This window comes from Ziziphus jujuba, chromosome 2, assembly GCF_031755915.1.
Source record: "Ziziphus jujuba cultivar Dongzao chromosome 2, ASM3175591v1".
In the NCBI taxonomy this organism is placed as follows: domain Eukaryota; kingdom Viridiplantae; phylum Streptophyta; class Magnoliopsida; order Rosales; family Rhamnaceae; genus Ziziphus; species Ziziphus jujuba.
Genome location: NC_083380.1, coordinates 355,794 through 372,491, shown reverse-complemented (window position 1 = coordinate 372,491; position 16,698 = coordinate 355,794). Strand labels below are relative to the sequence as shown.

Genomic DNA, 16,698 nt, shown 5'->3' with positions numbered 1-16,698 from the left:
CATGGATTCAATTGTTCAAAAAATAATTCTCAAGGAAGAGAGAGATTTTTACCTACTTTTTTTAATCGAATTCATAGAATGGGATTGAAATGTGTAAAAAAGCTCATTTTATTAAACATCTGTGGATATAAATAGAACTATCTATCTGAACTCTCCCTCTTTTTTTTATTATATTATCTATCTGAACTCTCCCTCTTTTTTTTATTATATTATTTTGTTGGGGACAAAAAGAACCTGTCATACTCTATCAAATTTTTTACTTTCAATATTCAATCTATTCGTTGATAAATTGTAAAAATTGAATTGAAGCATGATAATTTCCTCAAAATTTCATGAAATTAACTATAGGCATCATATACAAATAAGATGCCTGATTTATCTGTTTAAAAAATTTATGTTATAGGGTTTACATATACCCCTAATTGTTGTTATAATTAAAACTAAGAAGCCTTCTTTTTTTATTGAAAAAAAAAAAGGATTAGTTATGTATCAATTTGGATTTTCTTAGATCATTAGGGAAATAAAATTTTCGATTCAAATTCAAGAACCGTTCATGAAATCACAGTCAATAGTTAACAGTTCAAACTTGTCTCGAATTTTTTCCTGTCACTGAAAATCCACATCCACATTTGGTTTTTCACTTCAAAAGGAAAGGGAATGTTTTCATATATTTTGTATCACCTCGTGGCATGACTGAGCGGTAAGGCAGGGGATTGCAAATCCTTTTTCCCTAATTCAAATCTGGGTGTTGCCGATCAACAAAAGAATCAAAATACCTTATTTCGGTTTGCTGATAAAACTTACCCTTTTTTTTTTCCAACAGAACCAAGCGGAGGAAAAAGACTTTTGATACTTGCTTGATAGGGTGGAAGATACTTTATATACATACTCATGAAAGTCTTTTAGTACTCTAGGATTCTTTCAATATTAATTAGATTGAATGGAAAATTGGCTTTGACTTATTTATGTATGTATTTATTATATATATATATTTATTTGAATATATTATGTATTTATTTGAATATATAAAGAATCTATAATTATTTTTCCATATTTTACTTATATTGAACATATAATTTCTATTTATAACATAAATTTATCAATAGAAATTATAAAAAAATACAAAAAGAAATTCTTACTTTAATCTTTAATATTTTTACTTTAATCTCTAATCAAGAACATGTAATACGACGTCTTTGATTGTTTCATAGAGCCAATTGAAGACGTAGATCAAATGGAAAATATGGGAAAGAAATAAATAGTGGTATGTGGTAGATAGTGATCTATCTTGATTCTATATTTTTATACTTTTGATTTAATAAAAAATAAAATGAAGGGCACCAAAAGAAAGAATAGGTTTTATTATTACTACATGTTAGTAACAGCCCTTTGCTACTTCAATCAAAAGGTTGTCCCGCGTATTTTGTTGGTGCTTAATGTTTTCTAATTATACCAAAAATCTTATAATTATAAGAACGTGTTATAATTGGATTTATTGGATTGTTTTATCAATAGTGTTGGGTTAGAACCCCCCGTTGACTCTGCGCCATTGATTTTTTATTATTAATGAACAATAATTTATTTTTAGTGAACAATAATTGAATAATTCATTCATATTCATAGAGATAGAGGACATAATTCACATGAATATAGTAAGTCTCGCTTGGGCTGCTGTAACAGTAGTCTTTACATTTTCCCTTTCACTTGTAGTATAGGGCAGAAGTGGACTCTAGAAGTACTGCTAATTGAATTTAGGAACCAAACTATATCAATTTTTTTTATAGATCTTCATGCAAAGCCTTTTTTAATTTTAGGTTTACTATTTAAATTAAAATTCCATTTTGAAATAGAGATAAAAAACATCTTCATTTCGAAACGGTATTTGATCCTAGTGGAGTAATGGATTCTATGAATAATATATGAAATCTTTCAATCAAACAAATACTGCAATTATTCCCATGTTTGTATTTCGAAAGGAATACAAATGGTAGGAAATTGATTCCAACCGTATTCCTCATAACTTTTCTATTTCGATGACCCAACTCTTACCAAAGTTATATATGGGCAATGGGAAAGAACGAAACCTTTTTTTTTTTCATTTTTTTTTCACTGTTCAAAGAGAAAAGAAATCTATTATTACATGGATACACATTTTTTATGGGAAACAACATAGTGGTTGTCCAACAAGATACTACAACTCCATATAATAAAATATTGTCTTGGGCGAGTCACATATTGCACACTTACTGCTTGTTTTATTTTGTGATTTATTAATTTATGAATTTTATTTATGCTATGCTTGCTTTATTGAACTCATTCATATCATGGTTCAAAGGTTATAAATCGATGAGGTTTACTAATCCTTTTTGAAATCCGTAGAAGTTCCCATGGAGCCCCTCCGAACCTCTGTCAACTACTCAATCAATTACTTCTTTCAATGGATATTGGGATTCATATTAAAAATAATCTAAAATACAGGAATTAGAATCATACGAATAAGAGTTGTCTTTTGATTACTTCCGATTATTAATTGGAATAAACACAAATTAAATAGAACTAGATGAAGAAATAAAATTGGGACACGACACTATGCAATTTATATATGGAATTGATATCTATATATATGAAGATAATATTGTAGAATGATATATATTAAACTAGCCTATATCTTCAGACAATAAACTTTATACAGTAGAATGACAATACTAGATAGTATGGTAGAAAGAAAAATATGAATCTTTCTTTCTACCATACTATCATCTCTCATAGAATACTGCTGATTCTATTTTGTTCATTTCATTCATTTAACATGCAAAATTGGAATCTTTTTCATTTTATTTCTTTTCTTCAATCAATGATAAGAACTAAAAAGTCAAGTTTAATTCAAATTAATCACTCTGGCTTACTGCTTTTACATATATTATAAGTAAAAAAGCAGTAGGAACTATAATGAATAGTGCAGTAAAAATAAATGCAAGAATATTGACTTCCATAATATCATCATTTCATTTTTCTTTAATTAGCAATAACTCAGGATTTAATCCCACGGAGATGATAAATCTTTTGTCTGTAAATTCAATGGGATGAATTATGTCTCGATGTAATTGAGTTGGATCAATATCATGAACAACAATATCTGGGATATCGGATCGATTCATCATCAATAATTAAATAGTATAACATAGGATGATCTTTTATCCATACCTACTTCAAAGGTTGATTCTTGATCCAATAAGAAATTCCTTATATTAATTTAAATTTTGATTTATCGTTCTTTTCCATTCTGTTTTTTTCTATAACTTACCGCCTTCCTTGTACAATCATCTGATGAAGTATCAACTAGCCACCTTTACGCTTACCTTACCATTGATTTTAACCAAACCCAAACAAACAATTGAAATGAAAAAAATGAGGGATCCAGTTGGGAATGAAATTCGGCTATTTGTACTGCTTTTCACAGAAAAATGGAGAGACGAATTGATGTATTTTTGTTATTTTATTGGATTTGGATCCGTCAGGACTGATGGGGCTGGAACTCGCAGCTTCCGCCTTGATAGGGCGGTGCTCTGACCAATTGAACTACAATCCCAGGGAAATAATGTAATAAAATAAAGTGTACAGTATACCTATTCATAATGATTTCATTTAAACACTTTCGATTTAGATTTTCAAATAGAATTGTCATGTTAGAACAGAGAAGCGAGTGATATATTTCTATCCATATGGATATGTGCTTTAGCAAAAGCAGCGTGGATTACTAATAATCTTTTTGCTATTGCCAAATTAATTGGATAATCAATTCTCAATAGAGTTTGTCCATACTTGATGATACAAAGCCTATTCTAAGCATCCAAGTGGTGGAAGACGATACGAACCCAGGTAGCAGTTTTGGTGCAAACATGGACAACGGGCAGCATGAAATGGTTCCAAATCTTTATGGATTCAATACATATGTCTAAGAGGATATGGAATCAATTCAAGGTAGCTTCAAAGGCATTCAAAAAGGGGTTGTACGGAGAGCTTCAAATTTGGCCTGTTTTTTACTGTATTTTGTGTTGGCTTTACTGTATTTTGCTGAGTTGGTTTTTTCTTCCTCCTCCAAACAAGGGCAACATATGGGACTCCACAATAAGCTTATTTGGCATCCTAAAAAGCATACAAAAGCTGATTTGGAGCTCAAAGAGGTTAAAGATAGGTCAAAGTCAACTTAGTCAAAAAACTAGTATTTTAGTTTCCTAATTTGATTCTACTTTTTTGTTTTAGGAACTTAGTCTTTTATTTTGATTTTGATTTTTTTTTTCTGGAAAAATAAGTTTAGGAAAGTTATTATTTTAGTATTTCAATTGTAAATTAATTAATTCCTACTTCAAAATAAAGGAATTAATTAATCCAAATTACTTTAGGAAACTATGAAAAATTAGGCACTTTCCTTTTCTCTACTTTCTTTTTCTCCACACTTTGAGTCCGGTTTTGAATTAATTTTTTTAGGGTTTTTGCTTTGTAATCTTATCCTATTTAAAGGCTTATTTTTCAATAAGAATGAAGCTTGAATATTATACAGTAAATTATTTGTGAGATTGAATTCTCTTTGTTCTTTTGAACACTTAAAACACTACTAGGGAATGAGTGTTTTAGTTTGACTTATCAATAGGCCTTCCATCACCTATTATGGCGTCTTCGTTATATAGCAAGGTTTCTAATCACAGGTTGGTTAGGGGTCAAGGTGACCATTAGAACTTGAACATAATTAGATCCGGGCTAATATAATACAGGTTTAGGAGTAGGTCGTACTAGGTTCGTATCATTTCTATTTATTATTATGTATAATTTTAATACAATACAATAATAAATTTTATAATATATTTTATAAAAAAATATAAATAAGTAATTTAATAAATGAGCAATATATAAATAAATAATAAAGGTTCTTTTATTGATTGATTTGTTTTACAGAGATCGAACTTCTACTTTTTTTTTTTAATAATTAGGAATTTCTATGAGATAATAGAGAGATAATAGATCGGTGACCCTTGGTAAGGTAAAACGGTAAGAAGCCTTTTCAATATTCTTATTTTCAATTTTGTAAATATATATATATAACAGATGGAGAAAAGCCGACTATCAGAATCGAATCGATGACCATCGCATTACAAATACAATGCTTTAACATCTGAGCTAAGCGAGCTCGTATAACATAAATTGTACATGCATAGGAATTTAGTAAACTACTTGGATCTTAGCTATTAACTATTCATAATTCATATGAATGGAGAGAAGAATCTAGAATTGAAGTTCAAAGAAATATTGGATATTTGAATATTATGAAACATAGCAATTAACATAACAATTAATATAGCTCTATATAATTTTGATTTCTTTATCAACTATATGTTTATCAATAATCAATATCTTGATTAGATAGTAAGATATATATATATATATATATATATATTTTGTGAATTAAAAAATGACTTTGTAATTATTTTTGAATATTATAATATTAATGTTTATAATATAAAAAAGATTAAAAATATTAGAATAATTATAGTAAAAAATTAATATTTTAAAAATATTATAATAAAACAAATTCCTTTTTAGTTCTTTTTTTTTATGTTATTTATGTTATTGTTATAGAAGGTCTTCCCTAAGAAAAGGGGAAGAGGAATAAAAAAATGAAAAAGAAAAGTGCAATTCAATCTATATAAATGCAATCCAAATCATAATGAAACATTATGGAGTTTTCATTCGGAAAGGTGAAAGCTGAAACGAAAAAAAAAAAGAATCGACTGTTCAAGTATTCAAAATTACACGCAAAAAATTATAGAAATAGGGGCATAGCATGTTAGCTTATACATCTACCACATATATATTTATGTATAATATTATTATGTATAATAAATATACATAATATATATGTGGCATATATCCATATATATTGTATATTGAATTTAATTTCAAATACAGAACTGATAAATCTCTTTCGATTGGACCAAATATGAGTATCCGATAGAGATGAAAGAAGATAGACAATATATCCAAATTAAGAGAAAACACCTTTCAATATGGAATTGCTATCTAATGAATTCAATGGTTCCGTCCTAATATAAATAAACAAATAAAGAAGAGTGGCATCAAGACCCTAATAAAAAATTGGGGGGGCGGGGGGGGGGGGGGATATGGCGAAATTGGTAGATGCTACGAACTTAATTGGATTGAGCCTTGGTATGGAAACCTACCAAGTTATAAGTTTCAAATTCAAAGAAACCTTGGAATTATAAATGGGCAATCCTGAGCCAAATCCTAATTTATGAAAACAAACAAGGATTCAGAAAGTGATAATAAAAAAGGATAGGTGCAGAGACTCAATGGAAGCTATTCTAACAAATGGAGTTGGCTGCGATGCATTAGTAAAGGAATCCTTCTATCGAAAGTCTAGAAAGGATGAAGAATAAACCTATATATACGTATACGTATAGAAATACTATCTCCAAGTTAAATGATTAATGATGACACGAATCTTTTATTTATTTATTTATTTATATGTTTATATGAAAAATGAAAGAATTGTTGTGAATTAATTCCAAGTAAAAAAAAAAAAATGGAATATTCATTGATCAAATCATTTACTCCATCGTAATCTAATAGATCTTTTGAAAAATTGATTAATCGGACAGAATAAAGATGGAGTCCCATTCTACATGTCAACATTGACAACAATGAAATTTATAGTAAGATGAAAATCCATCGACTTTAGAAATCATGAGGGTTCAATTCCCTCTATCGCCAAAAAGGCCCATTTGATTCCCTAATTTTTATCCTATACTCTCATTTTCTTAGCGGTTCAAAATTTCACAAGCCTTGTGACATATATGATACATGTACAAATGAACATCATTGAGCATATAACCCTAATTGTAAATTGGAATGATCATATTATCGCTTGTACTGTACTAAAACTTACAAAGTCTTATTTTTTATTTTTTATTTTTTTAAAGATCTAAGAAATTCCACTAAGGCCTGGATAAGACTTTCTACTCCCCTTTTCATCTTTTTAATTGACATAGACCCAAGTCATCTATTAAAACGAAGATGATGCATCGTGAATGGTTGAGATAGCTCAGCTGGTAGAGCAGAGGATTGAAAATCCTCGTGTCACAAGTTCAAATCTAGTTCCTGGCACATGGATTGTTTGTATGAGTATTGAATCTACAAATTGGTTGACATACATGTTCATTAATTAATAGTATAGATCATGATACAAGTTTATCCATCAAAGTGGTTGGAGAGATACCCTTTCTATTTAAGAAATAGAGAATATTTATATACGAGTACTTATAGATGAGTAAAGTGTATATAAAGAAACAAATAGATTTTACTTCCTCGTCTTTTTATTTATTTGTTCATACTGTGTCTCCTCTAATTCCCAAAAAATAGTACTACTTCTTTTAAATTACAAAGGGAGATTGGGGGTACGAATAGCCAAGATTCATTTTAGATATAATACAAATAGAATATGATCCCCTTGCATTTATTTGTTTTGATTTTATTTTCATATTCTATTTCCCCATTTCCCCCTATGTTCTTACTTACTGGAACCCATCTAAGTGATGTGCGCGATACATAGTTCTGCATCGTTAACTCTTTCATCCTATTGACTCAGCTCAGCTCATGTGGAAAAGTATCTTTCAAAATTTGAAAATCGTATTGAATCCCTCTAATTTAATTATTTTCTATTATTATTTTTATTTAGGATTGCTTTTTTTTAGCCTATCCTTTTTTTAACATATACATATGAAATGAATGAAACTTTAGCTATTTGATCTATTAAAAAAAAAAAAGTACAAATATTCTTTGAATATCTGGAGTTGTAGAAGTAAAGATCACTTTTTGATTATGCAATGAGCATCTTGTAGTTCGTAAAAATTAGGGGCAATATAATCCTTAAGTGAAGGCCATCCTATCCAACTTTCCGGCATTAAGATACATTTTGGAAGTGGATGATTATTATAAGAGATTCCCAACATATCATAAGATTCCCTTTCTTGAAAATTCATACTTTTCCAAACTTATAAAATAGACGGAATTCTAGGATTCCTCCTTGGGGCAAATACTTTTATGCATACTTCCTCCGGTTGATCAATACCATACTCTATTCGTGTAAGATGACACATACTGGCTAACAGTCCACTTAATGCTACATCATAGGCACAGTGGGAGCATAGATAATTGTAACCATATACATATAAAATGACAACAATGGAATGCCAATCCTCAGGCTTTATTTGTAAAGTCTCTATTCCTTGGTAATCGAAGCCCAAAGATCTATGAACTAGCCCCTGTTTGACTAACCAAGCAGACAAATGACCCTGCATCTATTTTATCTCTCTCGCATTTTTAATTGTATTGTATAAGTAGTTTATTTGTATAAGTATTATAAATATTTGACATTTATGGTTCCGATGGAATTTATGAAGATTGGCTTGCTGTTTGGTATTCTGTATTTGTACCAAAAAAAAAAAAAAAAGCTCCGGCCTAATTCACTAATTCGTGGGAAGATATTGAACTTTTGTATTTGAAAAATGTTTTAAGGAGGATCTCTGAAGTAGATGGTGGTTGATAGAGTAATCCTTAATTATAATTTCTCGTATGAGTACTGCGTCCAACATGAAACTTGTGGTTGGTAGTAATACACTGATTCGCCTATTGAGATCAAATTTGATCTTCATAGATTTCTTGAGATATTTTCTTCCGAATTTTTGTTATAGCATCTATAATGGCCTCTGGTTTAGGTGGACAGCTGGGCATATAGACATCTACGGGAATTAGCTTATCGAGCCCTCGAACAGTACCATCAGAATCGGCACTGAACATCTCCCTATTATTGTGCATGCTCCCATAGCAATAACATATTTTGGTTCAGGCATTTGTTAATATAATCTCACTAAGGAAGGGGCCATTTTCCTTGTTAATGTACCCTCTATTAAAATTAGGTCTGGCTGTCTAGGACTAGGTCTTGGCACCAATCCATAATGATCAAAGTCGAAACGCAATCCTTTTAATGAGAAAATTTAATAAAGCAACAAGTGGTACCATAAAGAAGCAGCCATAAACTGGAGAGTCTTAACCAATTTGAAAGATCACTTGATGTAGTTGAAATAACTGAATTTTGGATTGTTCAATCAAGGAAGGGAAACTCAATAATGGAATTCATAACTGCTTCAATTTTTTTTATATTTATTGTCTGATTATTCAAGAGCTAAGACTAATCCAAAGCTCCTTTTCACCATGCATAAATTGAACCAACAATTAGGATAAGCATGAAAATTAAAGCTTCTATCAATACGGATCCCCCCAATACATCAAAACTCATTGCCCATGGATAAAGAAAAACCGTTTCAACATCAAAAACAACAAAAACGATAGCAAACATATAATAACATATTCGAAATTGTAATCAAGCATCCCCCATTGGTTCTATTCCCGATTCATAACTTGAAATTTTTTTGGGTCCTTTGCTAATCGGGGCTAAAACTCTGGAAATTAGAAATGCCAAAATAGGAATAACACTTGATATTACTAGAAATGCCCAGAAAATATCATATTCGTAAAGCATAAACATAAATGTATTCCTATTAATAATGTGGAAAATATACTGGATTAATTGATTCAAATTGGAATTAATTGTCAAGTCATCTATAATTGTTTAGTGCTGTGGTATATGCCTCATTTTGAGATTATCTACAGCCACTATAAACTATAATTCTAATTCCATTTTATTTCTATTACCTATTACATTTATTTCGATACAGATAGAATACATATTTGTTTATATTGCTCTTATACATAGAATACATATTTGTTTTTATTGCTCTTATACAAATAAACGTCTCTTGGTTTCACCTCACTTCAGATAATCTGATTAGATTATCTCTAAATCTAACTAAATCTAAAGAATTAAAGAAAAGGACTTCAAAATTCTTTTTTTTTTTTATTCTTTCTATATTTATATTCTATATTATAAATAAAATTCTAAATTAGAATTAATTCTAAATTAGAATATAGAATATTATATAAATTATTAAAAATTATTAATATTTTAATATTCTATAAATATTAATTTTTTTCTTTTTTATATTATAATTATAATTATAGGTTTTACGTTTATAGGGCGATACGGACTAGAACCGTAGACCTTCTCGTTAAAACATATCAACTTACTATTATCAAAATGATTTGAACTGTTTCAAAGACCCAACATGCATTTTTGTGCATTGTGCTCTTTCGTTAAACAATATAAATATCAGTTAGTCTACCATATTTTTTGAATGATAGAAGGACAAAAAGATGGCTCCATGTGCTCCAATTCATGATGTGAATTCCAATCTGGAAGCACTACCAAAGTGTTTCAAAGATGGGTTATTTTGATGTAGGTCTACTTCTAGCCTAGATCAAATTAAGTTAAATGGAGTCTCTATTGCGACATTTGAATCAAATATGAAACTTCATACACCGTAAAGCTCATAAGATAGAACGAAAAGATAATATTTTAAAGGTCCTTATACTCATTATGCCAGGCATTAATTCAACAGGGTATTCACCTTATCACTATCCCAACTTAATGATGGGCTCTATATTGGCACCTACATGGGTGCCCGAAGCTGAATTGGACCAAACCATTTGTCAAGCTATTGTTCTCTTATTTTGTTCCTAAACGTCATAGAGTAAGACATCCATATTTCAATAAAATCAAATCTTTGGATTCCATGATGGACTCCTCTAAAAAACATTGGCGCGCATGTAAACGAGGTGCTCCACCTAACGGAGCTACAGCGCGTATGCTTATGATACATATTTTATCATGTAGATAATTTTGATGCAAATCCACTTGTGCCCGCACAACCGACAACCCACTGGGATGCTAACTTTATACGGATTAAGATAGGGCCGATCACTAGGGCTCAAGCTAAAAGGTTTAGGGAAAACCTTGCCACATTTATCCAGGGATTAATTCATACTCAAGAGGGCTTGTCCATACCTGAAGATCCGAGACTTGTTTTGAGCATACGTAGGTCGCGATTTTGGTCCATTTATGGAGTCCAGGCAGCATGAAACGGTTCTAATGCTTCGTTGATTCAATACATATGTCTAAGAGGTCATGGAATCAAGTTAAGCCAGCTTCAAAGGCATCCAAAAAGGTAGTATTTGGCCCGTTTTGCTATATTACCCGCTGGCTTTATTGCATTTTGCTAAGTTGGCTTTTTCTCTTTCATCAAAGCAAGGGAAATGTGTGAGACTTCATGATTAGCTCATTTGGAATCCTAAAAAGCATATGGAAGCTGATTTGGAGCTTAAATTGGTCAAAAATTGGTCAAAGTCAACTTAGTCAAAAAGGTAGTATTTTAGTTTCCTAATTTGATTTCTACTTTTTGTTTTAGTAAATTACCTTTACTTTTGGTTTTTATTTATTTATTTGCTGGAAAAATAAGTTTAGGAAAGTTATTATTTTATTATTCTCATTGTAAATTAATTAATTTCTAATTCAAAATAAAGGAATTAATAAATCAAAATTAGTTTAGGAAAGGAGAAAGAAAATTCAACCGTGCTAGTTTCCTAATCCTATTAGCTGGTTTTCCCTTCTGTTTTTAGGGTTTTATTCTGTTTTCTCTTAGATTATAAGAGGCTTGTTTTTTAGGAAGGACACACCATTAATATTATTCAGAATTTATTTTGTGAGATTGAATTTCTCTTTGTTCTTTTGAACACCTAAAACACCATTAGTGAATGAGTGTTTTAGTTTGACTTATCCATCACCTATTGTGGCATCTTAATTATACCAAGGTTTCTAATCACATGTTGGTTAGGGGTCAGGGTGACCATTAGAACTTGAACATAATTAGATCCAGGCTAATATAATGCGGGTTTAGGCATAGGTCGTCCTAGGTTCGTATCATTTGGTATTAGAGCCGAATTTTGTTCAGGTTTGATCTATCTTTATTTTTTTTTGTTATTTTTGTGTTAATCTTAAATTTTAGCATTAGATTAAGGTTTCTTCTATTATCATACATGTTCTGCATATTAAAAAAAAAAAGAAAATTCATTCCTAGTTGAATTAGGTTTCCTAGTGTTACCGTATTTTTTGTTTCCTAGTTTGTTGGTTGTTTTTCATTATTGTTCTTGGTAATTTAGTTTGTTGTTGATTTTTCTTTGATGTTTTAGTCTTCAATATCTAAATTCATATATTAAAAAAAAAGAAAATGAAAAAGAAAAACTGAACAGAAAAAAAAAAATATGCACAATTTGTATTTTGTTTGGGAGGTCATGGGTTTGGTGATTGTTTGGTGTTGGAATTGTAATTTTGAAGTTGATTATTGCTACTGCAATTATCTTATGTTCTGTGAGTAAAAAAAAAAAAAAAATGGTTTGTTGAATTTGGTGTTGAAATTTGTTATTAGAAATTTCTTGAAGCTGCTGTTTTGTTGATTATTTATTCAATATTTGGCGTTTCTAGATATTTGATTTTTGCGTGCTTAAATTATTTGGATTAAAATTAGTTAAAGGAATTAATATGAAACTAGAATTACGAGAACAACAACCAACACTATTCCTTAATTTTGTCCCAATTGATTCTTGTTCGAGTTTGAAATTCTTTTTCTAAATTTTTATTCTTGAACCTTTAATTTCTTACCTTCTAGTCTAGTTTTTATTGATTCCAAAATTTTCTTGTAATTTGCCTTATTTTGCCTAGAAAAGCCAAAATTTAGGTATTTTAAATTCATTCGATATTACTTACTTTTTGCTACTGTTTTATTGATAAGTTTAATTAAAACATACTTGTGATCTAGTTGCTGTTTTATGGGTGTTTTAATTAGAACTTTGAGATAATTATTTGAGTGGAAAAAAGACATAGTGTGTGAGCTTAAAAGTGGGTAAAAGCCGAAACTAGTGTGAAAACACGAGTGTCGAGACCTTGATTGAGTGAAACACATGAGGAAGTGATTTTTGGTGAGAATTTTTTTTTATTTCCATGTGATGCAGACATTCAATCATTTGGAATCTGGGCTCTTCTGCTTTACTTTTTTTTTATATTATTTTTCCCTCTCCTTTCTTTTTTTATTTATTTTTTTATTTTATTCCTTTCCACCATTGCTTAAATGCCATAGGTTCAATTTCCTTTACCATGAAATGATCTTACGGAGAGGAAATCACATTTACAATTGGTTCAGCTTTCTTTTTTGTACTCTACTCGTTCCGTTCCTTGAAGGTGCAATTAATTAATAGTAATTGAAGGATGATTAGTGTTTGCTCTGCATGACTCTGGAATGTTATAGCTAAGGAGTGGATTTTAGGGTCCTTTGACCTGCCAAACAGTTTCCAGTATACCTATATAGTAAGTCTTTACACACATAATAATGGCAGCCAGGTTATCGACGATTCTACAATAGGCAGCAGCTGGAAATCCCGACTTAGCGAGTCACTTCCAGGCTGGCATTAAATCTATCTCGTGCTCATGGCTCTTGTGCACCTCATTTATGCTGGTGGCATACTGTACCGTATTGCGCTAAACACTCACAAAAGCTGTGGCCCTCCACTATGTTAAACCCTCCCCTAGAAGTACAATGGTTGGTCCCTTCAGAACTAGGGCTTCTAATACCTCTAACATTGGTTTTATCGTTTTATTTTCCTGTTACATACTCTATTAAAGCTTAATAACCCTAACTTCATCTATTAGTGTTTCTAAAGAGCTCCCCTTCCCATGCTTAACAAAGCACCTAGGGACCCTTTAAAGCAAGGGCAAAGAAATAATATCTTTTACATACCCGTCAAGTTTGTCAACTTTTTTGGAAATGATACAAAGAAAGATGTCTCTATTTACAGCAGATAAACCCTCTTCTGCTAAATTATATAATAATTGAAGTTATAGCAATGAACAAAAACTAAAAGACCCAAACAAAAAATTTATAAATAGAGTTAAAATTCTAGACAAAACTTTAGATAGGATATTTTTTGTTTGGGATATGCTCGAAAAAGAGACTAGATTTTGTAATGATAATCCTCAAAATGAATACTTACCTAAAATATATGATCCTTTCTTGAATGGCCCCTATCGAGGACGAATCACAAATTTTTTTTCAACTGCAATCCTAGATAAAACTTCCATAAAAAATAACATTCACATAGAGGGTTTCTGGATAAATAAGATTCATAGTATCCTTCTTATTTTAATTACCTAAAATTTGAACAGATAAAAAATCCATTTTATAAAAACCATTAACAACAAAAATTTTATATTTCTTGAACTTAACCAATAAACTTATTGAAAAACCACTATCAAGTTTAAATTTTAAAGAGCTTTCTTTACTTCCTGAAGAAGAACAAATCAAGATTGATTTATAAGATAACAAAAAAAAAATTATAAATTTCTATTTGATGCAGTTATAAAAGACCCTAACGATAAAAAAAAAAGAAAAAACCTATCGAACTAAAAGAAATCAGTAAAAAAGTTGCTTGATGGTCGTACAAATTAATTAATGATTTGGAACAGCAGGAGGAGAAAGCGCAGAGGGGGTGGCGATGAAGTATGAGATTCGTTCACGAAATCCAAACGTGTAGTGATTTTTACTAATAACCTATAAACTACTGATACTAATACCAAAGACACTAATAATCCTGATGAAATAGAGGAAGTGGCTTTGATACGTTATTCACAACAACCGGATTTTTGTTGAGACATAATAAAAGGTTCTATGCGCACTCGAATACATAAAACAGTTATTTGGAAATTCTTTCAAGCAAATGTACATTCATCCTATTTTTTGGATAGAATCGAAAAAGACTTTTTTTTCTTTTGATATCTCTGAGTCGATGAAAATGTTTTTTAAAAGTTGGATGTGGAAAAAGACATAATTAACAATTTCAGATTATACCAAAAAAAAAAAAAAAAAGCCAAAAGGCACTGAGAAAAACAAGGAAAAAGACAAAATAGAAGAAGACAAAAGAGGAGAAAAAGCATGTATAGAAATAGCAGAAGCATGGGATAATATTATATTTGCTGAAATACTAAGATGTCTTCTGTTAGTAACCCAATCTATTTTTAGAAAAAATATTCTATTACCTTTGTTGATAATAGTTAAAAGTATTATACGTATACTACTATTTCAATTTCCTGAATGGTCTGAGGATTTAAAGGATTGAAATAGAGAAATGCATATTAAATGTACTTATAATGGCGTCCAATTATGAGAAATAGAATTTTTGAAAAACTAGCTAACAAATGGTAATCAAATAAAGATCCTATTTCCTTTTCGTCTGAAACCTTGGCTTAAATCTAAGCTACAAAAAACTTGTAACGGTCTAATGAAAAAGAAAGGATAAAAAAATGAATTTTGTTTTTTAACAGTTTGGGGAATGGAAACTGAACTGCCTTTTGGCTCTCCCTAAAACCATTTTTCGATTTTTGAACCTATTTTTAAAGAACTCAAGAAAAAAATTAGAAAATGGAAAAATCAGCATTTTCTAGTTCTAAGAATTTTTCAAGAAAAATAAAATTTTCTAAATGTTCCAAGAGACATAGAAAGCTAGTTTAGTAAAACCATTCTATTTCTAAAAGAAATAGTAAAAGAATTCGAAAAAATAAACCCAATTCTATCATTTGGCTTAAGACAACTAGATATATATCAATTGAGTGAAACTAAAAAAGAAAAAGATTCAATAAGAAATAATCAACTATTACAGGAATCGTTCAGTAAAATTCGACCTACAGATTGCACAAATTATTCATTGACCAAAAAAAAAAAAAACTACAAAATTTGACTGATAGAACAAATACACTCATAAATCACATTATTTTATAAATTGTTTTTCATTGAAAAGATATACATAGATATCTTTTTAGGTATCATTGATATTTGGAATATTAATACACAATTTTTTTAGGAATCAACAAAAAAAAACTCTTAATAAATATATTAACAATGATAAAGATATTTCTAATTCTAATAATGAAACAAATCAAAAAATAATTTCTAGAAAAAATAAAAGTCTAATTCACTTTATTTCGATTATAGAAAGGTCCCTTTCTACTATTCGTACTAAAAAGGCACAAACGTTTTTTGATTTATCTTACGTGTTACAAGCATATGTATTTTACAAATTATCACAACCCTCAGCCCTTAACTTATATAACTTACGATCCATTTTTCAATATAATGGAACAGCTTTTTTTCTTAAGAATGAAATAAAGACATATTTTGGTGGAACATAGAAACTATTTCATTCCAAATTAAGACATAATTCTCTTCGAAATGCGAGAATGAATCAATGGAAAAAATTGGTTAAAAGGTCATGATCAATATGATTTATCTCCGATTAAATGGTCTAGCTTAGTACCATAAAAGTGGTGCGATAGCAACAAGCAACACTCTATATGTTAAACTAACCATTTAAAGAAATATGATTCATATGAAAATGAAAAAAACAAATTAATTCACTATGAAAAACAAAAAACTTTTGAAGCTACCTCATTACAAAAGGAAATAGAGAATTTTGAAAAACACTGTAGATATGATCTTTTAGCATATAAATATAGTAAGACTGGAGGGAATAATTATCAACTACTGGATAAAACTGATATGCAAGGTCTATTTTATCTCATGATTCCTCAAAATCAAGAACTCATCCTATCCAATACAAAAAAAGACC

At 29.8% G+C, this 16,698-nt stretch overlaps 1 pseudogene; it reads right to left on the bottom strand.

Moving 5' to 3' along the window:
* The window catches only part of LOC125421791 (DNA-directed RNA polymerase subunit beta''-like), a 32,450-nt pseudogene extending 24,078 nt beyond the window's left edge, over positions 1 to 8,372 (bottom strand).
* Positions 8,373 to 16,698: the final 8,326 nt, after the last annotated feature.